Genomic DNA, 8,439 nt, shown 5'->3' with positions numbered 1-8,439 from the left:
AGTCCTTTGATCCACGTACTATAGAAACTGAACGTGAAGTTCAAAAGATTATCAATTTGCAAAATATTGCAAATAATCTGCCAGAAGCATTTACTGATTATAAAGGTGTCATAAAGTCACACAATCCTGCCGTAAACATACCAGAAAGAGTAGAAGTACCTACTCAAAATCTCCCAAATCAAAATAAGAGGGGGAGAAATACGGTAACAAAGGATAAGCCTCCACGGAAACCAAGGAAGCCTACTTCCAAAACGGTAAATGCAAATCAACATCACGTTGATAGACACCAATTAGATATTGTAAATCCAAATAATATGGATATTCAAGAAATATACCATATACCTAGTACAAATGCGCGCACAAATACAAGTGCTAGGACATCGGAAGACCCAGACTCAATTTTTTTGGGAAATATAGAAGAGTCACAAAGGTTAAATGAAATTTCCACTAATTATATTGATTATGGAGAATCATTCAATAGGAAAACTACAATTGTCGACATTAATTTCGCCTCCAAGATTGCAAGTAACCTCCAACTTGATCCAGAACCTAAGACCATGGCAGAGTGCATCAAGCGCTCAGACTGGATTAAATGGAAGGAAACAATCAAGGTAGAATTGCACTCGCTCAAGAAATGAGAGGTATTCTCATCGGTTATACCTACTCCTCGAAACATTGTTCCTGTGGGATCAAAATGGGTTTTCATCCGTAAAAGGGATGAAAACAATGAGGTGGTGAGATACAAAGCGAGGCTTGTAGCACAAGGGTTCACGCAGAGACCCGGCATCGATTATGATGAAATATATTCCCCAGTTATGAGTGGCATAACATTCCGATATTTAATATCATTGGTTGCACAGAAAGGTCTATCCATGCATCTCATGGACGTAGTGATAGCATATCTTTATGGGTCACTAGATTTGATTATTTATATGAAAGTTCCTGAAGGGCTTGATATTCCGAATAAGAATCTTTCACGCAACATGTATTGTGTAAAGCTTCAGAAATCATTATATGGTTTGAAGCAGTCGGGAAGAATGTGGTACAACCGACTAAAGGAATTCCTTCTTCAGAAAGGTTTTTCCAATAATGATGATTGCCCATGTGTATTCATTAAGAAATCCTTAAGTGGATTCTGCATTATATCTGTGTACGTGGATGATCTCAATATCATTGGGAGTACGAGATATAGATGAAGCACGCAACCATCTAAAGACGGAATTTGAAATGAAAGATTTGGGTAAAACCAAATTTTGTTTAGGCTTTCAGCTCGAACATCTCCCATCAGGGATATTAGTACATCAGTCTGCATATATCTAGAAAATTCTTCAGAAATTCAATATGGATAAATCATATCCATCAAAGACACCTATGGTCGTCAGATCTCTTGACATGAATAAGGATCAATTTAGACCAAAGGACGAAGATGAAGAATTATTGGGAACTGAAGTTCCATATCTAAATGCCATTGGAGCGCTAATGTATGTGGCAAATTGCACTAGACCTGACATTGCATTTGAGGTAAACTTACTAGCTAGACATAGCATAGCTCCAACAAAACGTCATTGGACGGGAGTTAAGAATATCTTCAAATATCTCCAAGGTAAAATAGATCTTGGTTTATTCTATCAGTTTGACCAAGATAAATCAATAATTGGATATACAGATGTGTAACATCCCAGTTTTCATCACTATTAAGGGGGAGTGTTGAAATATACAATGCAAACTTCTAGAAGGTTCTATAAAAATAAGGATAAACCATGGCATAATTTTGTTCACCATGACAAGGTTCTAGAATGTTCCACAAGAATCATAAGAAGACATGAAGCTTGGATATTTTCTTGTCATGGTAAAATTTAGAATTTCTAGAAATAGATATTTGTAGGGAACTTAGATATTTGTAGGAAACTTCCTAGAGTGTGACATGTGTCACTCATCCAAGAGGGTATGGGTGCCTATATAAGGAGGGTGCCACCCCTTGCCATGCCATACTACTCCACTCCATTCCACACACATCCAAGGGCATGGTAGAAGTGAGCATAGGTAGAGTGTGCTAGGTTAGCCACCACAAGGTGTGTGTTCTTTTGTAACTTTGTTGCTCCAATAAGGTAAGTGTCTTTATAAGTGTTAGTCTCCCGGTTAAATTTAAGTACTTAGTGTTGTTGTGATCCATTGAAGGTTAGCTCTGCCACCCGGGATCACAAAAGGGTCTGGGCTTCATCGAAGGTTGGCTCTGCCACCTGGAAGCCAGCTTCATCTATTGGTAGGCTCTGCCTCCCGGAAGCAAAAGGCGGCTCTGCCGTCAAAAAGGACCTGGTACACTAAGTAACTAGAAGCTGATCGACTCTGAAGTGAGTTGGTGTAGATCCTCAACTTAGTAGGGCCACCTCAATTTCCAACAATCACTAAAATAAAACTTATGCTGCAATTAAACTAGTAACGTAAAATAATACTAACGTCATATGAGGTATTACATAAATACTAGGCAAACTATTTTATACTCTTACCTTGCGTTAGTACATTCGTTCCCTCCAGTAACCAGCACACGCATGCTTGCACCTACGACAAAAATCATCTTGTCTCTTTCCATAAAAGCCTCTCGAGTCATCGTACCATGCCATAATTCCCAGACAATCATGAGAGCGCCTACCTCCTTTGCCATAACTTCATCATTCCCTGGAAGCCACAGAGTACCCACACCATTGACCTTGAAATGACCCGTCATGGCAGCACCCACCTCGCTAAAAATCGGGGTCGCCACGCACAGTGCCGGCCGAGATTTTTTCCGCCGAACTGCCTCACCCGCTCGCTCTCGGTCGCGCACGCGCGACACGCCGGCCCCACGACGGGACCGCGCACTGCCGCTGGCACCACGCCGTGCCGCCCACCCCCACGTCCCCACCTCGCCCACGCCGCTGCAGCGCCCTCGCCGGCTTTGCCGCCTCGGCGCTCGCGCCTTCAGTGCTGCCACTATTCACGTTGACGACGAGCTGCCGCAGCCCACACAGTCGCCGTCCCTGCGCGACGCCGCTGCTGCTCTCCTCGCCTATAAAAGGAGCAAGGCCGTGACGAGCCCCATCACCAGCCCAAGCACACCGAGCCGCTTCGCTCCGCTACCTGAACCACTCCTCCCGAGCCCAGCTCACTCATGAGACGAAGCTCCAACAGTTGGCCCTCTTCCTCGAGCTGTTCCGCGCCAAGGTGAGATGGCAGGCAGCTCCCCCGACCATTAACTCCACAACACTAATAAAGGCCCAAAACACCCACCAGGCCGTGAGCACTTAATCCAAATCATTCTACCAACCAATACTGTAAACTCAATATCTCCTTCATATCAACTTCTTCTCACATAACTCTTTTTCCTAAACTCTCCTCAAATCATATACTATCTATTCCTCCTATTTTCATCTCCATTTGAGCTTATTTTATTGCTTGCTTGTATTTGTTTGCCGGTTGTGCCGTTTTCGCCCGTAGATCACGGAGTGACCGAGGAGGAGCCTGCCAAGGAGCCAGAAGACCCGTACCGCGAGCAGGAAGCCGCCGCCGCCGACGCGTACGAAAGCGAAGGCAAGTTTCATCGACCCCTACGTGAGCGGTTGCGTCCATGTGAGGACGTCTAGTTGTAGCCCTGGTTTAGGATCGATTACATATACCGGTACTTGAGTGATTGAGTGTGTTCATACATGCATGAGTAGTTATGCATATCCAGAGTTGAGACTAGGATATGAAGGGATTTGGCTGAGGCTAGGGCAGCTGGGTATGCTGGAGCCGGCGCTACCGTGGTGGTAGACTGGCAGGTGAGTGCTACCGTGGTGGTAGGCTCGAGTTGACATGTTGAGGGATGGTTGCTGCCCTGGTGAACCATAAGGACCGAGTTGTTTTGACATCTCACCTAGCTTACTTTAGTACGACCACAGTTCCGGTATGGGCCGGACTTAGCCTAATCCCACTGGTTAGCCTGACAGTCGCGGGGATGGTTTACGGGTATAGACCATTGGGGTCAGGGCCCGAGGGTTTGTGCGGCCGGGCTGGGGCGTGACTACGGCTGGGTGTCGGCTATGTCGGTTGTCCGTTCGGGCAACCGAGCGTGTGGGTACAGTGTACGACCTCTGCAGAGTGTATAATCCATTCGAATGGTCCGTGCCCACGGTATGGGCAGGCTACAGTGTGGTCCTGACAACTAGTGAGCTACCTACTGTGGGTTGTGTCGGGAAGAGTTGCATACCATTAGTTGCATTGCTATTGCATTGTGCTTAATGTGTGCCGTGCATGTCATTCCCCTCCCGTAGGGTGAGGTGGAGCTTGCTGGGTACTTTTGTACTCACCCCTGTTGATTTTTCTCCAGAGGATCCTGACTTTGTGCCAGAAGACTACAAGTAGATCGTGTCCGCACCCAAGCTGATCGAGTGGAGCCGTGATGGATGAAGAGCTAGTCCTCCATGTCGTCATGCTAGTCGTTATCCTATGGTTGTTCTGTGTAGCTCTGTGTTGTCGCTTTACCCCTCGTGTACATGTTGAATAAAGCTCTGTATGACTCTGGACTCCACTTGATGTAACATGTATTATGCCGGAGACCTTATTCGGTAATTAATACATGGTTTAGCCTTGATCTTCGGGTCGGGGCGCTTCAGGTGGTATCAGGGCCATGCTTGGCTGTAGGACGCGAACCCATAGTAAACGATGACCGTAGGAGCCCTAGGATGGTCAATCCTTGAAAATATATTACTCCTTAAACTTTATCATTGTTATGCTAACCCTACCCTTGAAAATCAGATGGCTGATGACTGGACCACCACCTACTGCATCAACGAAGATGGATTCCCCAGAGTGCTTTATGCTGCCACGGTGCGACTTGGTATTCCGGAACGTCCGGAGTACGTGGGTCGCGATTTCATAGAGCATGGCACCGAAAGCTGTGAGGTCGCCATCCATATTGGCACCAGTGATAAGTACTTAGAGATGCAACCCTGGAGCGTCACCGCCACTGGAGCCCGTATGCCTGACACCATTCAACTTGCAGCTCGCAAGGCGCTGCGGTACCTTTGCCAGATGTTTGAATGGCACTTTGGTTCCACCCCCATGAAGTACTTTCCCCCGCTGGATCGTAACCGTCCTGCTTGGGCGGCGAGGATCCGCAACCTGGAAAGCCCCGCAGGGACAGAGAAGAACCCCACAGTTGTCGCTATGTCTGGCTATTTGCTTAGCCTCGATGATTTGTGTGACCAACTGCATCAGCGTGTGAGAGATTTAATCCAGCGTGCTGAGGGAGCGGAGTCCCATTGGCGTAGGGCTAAACTGGCCGTAGCCCAGGCAGAAGCCCGAGCAGCCGAAGCTGAAAGCCGCCTTGCCGTGGCCGAAGAGAACCTTAGGGAGCAGGCAGATCGCCACAGTCAGCTCCTTAGGGGTGTCTACCTAGGGAACGCCATCCCAGGACTGCCGCGGAGCCGCTAATATTAGAGGGAATTCCGCTGTATCCCTTGTCCCAACCACGCAGGAGGATTGGTGAATCAGTGCCACCCACACCTCCCGCGTCTCCCCGAGATCCCGGAAACAGTGACCCCGAAGATCGTGTTGTAGGGTTCAGTAGTCGAGTCGTTCCGGCCGACCCTTAAAAGTCGAGCCGCGTTATTGTAATCCGTCGTGTCATGGATCCTTGCTTGTTTGAATGAATGCTTGTGTGGTGCTTGAATGATTCATTTGTGTTGTGTGCTATTATATATACACAAATCTACCCCAGCAATATACTAGGGGAGTCACCTAATCTTGCCCTCCTTGACCGTAGATGTCTCGTCGTTCGAGCCGAGTCCAGGGACTCCATGCTCAGGAAGACGGTTGTGACGGCCCAGGTTTTTAAATAGCCCTGGAGCTTTTTAGTGTGGAAAAACAATTGATTAGTTCACATAGTGGCACGATTAATCTCTACCACTCATATACCATACCTTGTATTTGGATCACCTCTTTGCTATCCATCTTTCTCATAATACTCGTCCATGCATTATTTCGCTATCCATCTTTCTCATAATACCATACTCGGAAATTCTTGCTAGAGATATGCTCCTTAGTGGTGTTATTAGTAACGACTGGTAGTACTATGACAGAAACGAGTGAGAGCCTTCTATGAACAACCAACACCAGGTTCTATCACTTGGCATGCGCAGGTGTCGCGTGAGCCTCCCTCAACTCTGTCTTTATTGTCTGTCTGGAGATCTATATATTGGACCTTAAATGAAGTAAGCCATTCTTATGAAGTTGCGAAGAGGATAATCTCCGAAGGAACTAGTAATGGATGTGAATGTGGGAAGACTCCAAGAGGTGGTAGACAAGGGACTCTATTTAATCTGCTCAGATGCTCAAGCAATCTATGCCATTACCATTGGAACAAGAGGGCATAAAACACGCAAAGTTGGACAAGTTACCAATTGGATAAAATTGTAGGAGATATCGTGTTTCTTATACCTTGCTTTCTAAACTTTCTCTAAGTTCTCAATCCTTACCTGCAAAAGATCATATCGTTAACATCAAGATTCTCTATTGTGATTTTGTTCCTACTGGCTTTGATGGTTAGTCTACTCCTCTTCCCTTGAGAGTCTTTCGTACGGAATCTCGGGACGAGATTCTTTTTAAGGGGGTAGGCTGTGACGGCCCAGGTTTTTAAATAGCCAATTTAGAATAATTAGAACCAAAGCATGCATCATTAAATAGGAAACCTTGAATTAATGCGTGTGTATGCATGCATGTCTATATGTATGTGTGTCTATGTGTGTGTTGGAACACAGGGGAAAACACTTAAATAACTTTTGAACCGATGCACGTGTGCGTATGAACTTGATTAGGCGTCTCATTAACATCGTGATAAACCAAAGTTTAGTTGATGTCAAGGGGAGAAAATGAAGTTTTACACATGAAATGACGAGTTCTTCAAATTACAGCTTTTAAACGTTTAAATCATCTTTCGAATCGTAACGAACAGGTATTAAAAATGAATTTTAAACTGTTGCTCCAATGAATTTTTACCCAAAACCAATGTTATGGGTTTTCGAATGACAAACAACTTTCGTGTTCAAAGTTTTTCGAGTTGCCACACAAAAATGGGAGAAAAATTTGAATTTCGAAGCATATAGTATCTTTTCAAATGTACTCAAGTTTCAAATTTTATCTTTCAAACGAAGCCTCAAATGAACTTTTGCCTAAAACGAAAGTTGTAGATCTCAAAATTTTAAGCAAGTTTGGTATTCACAAGTTTTTCGTTTGAGGCCATGAAGAAGGAGAAAAGCTGAGTTTACGAACTGGAATTGGGAACTTCGAGTTATTTACAAAACTGCCCTCAACCCTATCACTCTCTCTTCCTCATGGCGTTCGCACGCCGGCGAACGTCGGGAACGGCGCCGTCTCTGGCCGCCGGCCACGCACCGTGTCCCCGGCCAAACCCGTCCTCGGCGCCCCTAGTTTTGTCGAAACCACCCTCCCTGGCATCTCCCACGCGCGACGCGCGTCCTCGATGACCTGGTGACACGCCACGCCGCCCGCGTGGTCGTCGACGGCCGTCGCTTCGCCGTCGCTCTCCTTGGTCGCATAGCCTTCCCTAGGCAGCACACCCGTGCCCAACTCGTCCTCCTCCTCATGCCCAGCGCCACCTACGGGGCCACGACCCCCTCCCCTCTGCTTGCCCAGGAGCTCGCCGTCGCGCCATGTAGGGCTGGAAAAAAAGCTCGTTAAGCTGGCTCGGTGGCTCGTTTCAAAATTGCTCCGATTACGTTCGTATTTTTTAAAAAATAAAGATTAGTTGATTTGGAAGAAAAGTCAATTTTGGCAGGCTCGGCTCGGCTCGTTATGCTCAATTTGAAGTTGCATATCAAACAACGCGGGAGACTATAATAAATACGAATATATTGATTTCGAAGAAAGCTCGAAAAAAGTCGAGGCTCGGCTCGATTCCACCCCTAGCGCCATGGTTGCCGTCGAGCCACCTCCACGCGGAGCCCCTCCTCCGCTCGTCCTCGCCCCCAACCAAACCCCTAGCGAGCTTCTTCTCGACGTTCCGCAGCTCCTCGGCCCGGCCATCGCCACCCAGACCCACTGGAACGGCCACCGCCGCTCACCATGGCCGCCGCCGAGGCTCGGCCTCCCGTGGAGCACCCCTCCCCGACCCTCCTCCGCCCGAGATAGTCCTCGGAATCGGTCCCCCACCCCACCCCGAAGCTCTCCAACCAGTCCTCGCCGCCCCTCCCTCGCCGGAGTGGCACCGCCACAGGCAACCCCAGCCCCCACCGAGACCTTCTACAGGTGCGGCCCGACCCCCTCTCCATTTTCCCCAACCTAGCCCCCACCACCGGAGCCTCTCCTCGCCGGGAAAAGCCGCACCCTTCCTCCTCTGTTCCTGGTCCGACCAAGGACCCACGCTGAGAAGAAAACAGAAATCTAGGGGTCCAAGTGTAAAAA

This window comes from Panicum virgatum, chromosome 6K (genome assembly GCF_016808335.1).
Source record: "Panicum virgatum strain AP13 chromosome 6K, P.virgatum_v5, whole genome shotgun sequence".
NCBI classification, from domain to species: domain Eukaryota; kingdom Viridiplantae; phylum Streptophyta; class Magnoliopsida; order Poales; family Poaceae; genus Panicum; species Panicum virgatum.
Note: the sequence above shows the minus strand (reverse complement) of the source record.